We start from the raw sequence: 742 nt of genomic DNA on the forward strand, positions 1-742 counted from the left end.
TTTTTTTTTTTAAATGTGGGTCAAATATGGCTCATGAAAGATGTGGCTTAGTTGGGGTTGAATTAAGGCTGATATCAGGAACCTGTTCTGGCCCAGAGTAGGGCCGGATATGGTTATACAATGCGGCTCAGATCCGGCCCGAATGCGGCCCGGATCATGGATGCCAGACCCGGGCCACTGCAGGACCGTCATTCATTGCGGTATGTGGGCCGAGTGTCGTGCCGTGTCCGCGCCAGAGCTGGGCCAGACCAATTTTGCTGACTGGGTTGTCACATTACATACTCGCTGACAACTCACCTTTGAATAATTGGACGCACTCTGACACATATACTTGAACAGCTGACTCCTCGGCCATTTTGTTGCTTGAATAGCCCCCCCGAAAATCAAATTTAATTGCTCTTGCCGATCTCGTCGACACTAAACACTTCCCTCATCGGCGTGGAGGACGCCATTATCTACCTCCTCCACTCAGTGCTGTCACACCTGGAGAAGGCTGGGAGCACTGTGAGAATCATGTTCTTTGATTTCTCCAGTGCCTTCAACACCATCCAGCCCAACTTACTGGGAGACAAACTGCAGAACGCAGGAGTGGACCACCACCTCACAGCAGCCCTGTTCACACGGCACACATTTGGTCCGACGCTGCACCGAAATATTTTGTTGCGATGTATTTTACACCGGAGCAAATTTTGTGGAGCGTTCACACGTGCAAAGCCGCTGAGCGTGACAACTCCGGCGCAGC

The 742-nt window shown here is 51.5% G+C and overlaps 1 protein-coding gene across 1 annotated transcript in view; it reads right to left on the minus strand.

The window, feature by feature from the left end:
• LOC109512932 (microtubule cross-linking factor 1-like) overlaps positions 1 to 742 on the minus strand; it is a gene marked incomplete at its 3' end in the record, with an annotated part of 31,277 nt that overhangs the window by 24,082 nt on the left and 6,453 nt on the right. The gene's annotated exons all lie outside the window — the stretch shown is intronic.

This window comes from Hippocampus comes, unplaced genomic scaffold (assembly GCF_001891065.2).
Source record: "Hippocampus comes isolate QL1 unplaced genomic scaffold, H_comes_QL1_v1.1 scaffold124, whole genome shotgun sequence".
In the NCBI taxonomy this organism is placed as follows: domain Eukaryota; kingdom Metazoa; phylum Chordata; class Actinopteri; order Syngnathiformes; family Syngnathidae; genus Hippocampus; species Hippocampus comes.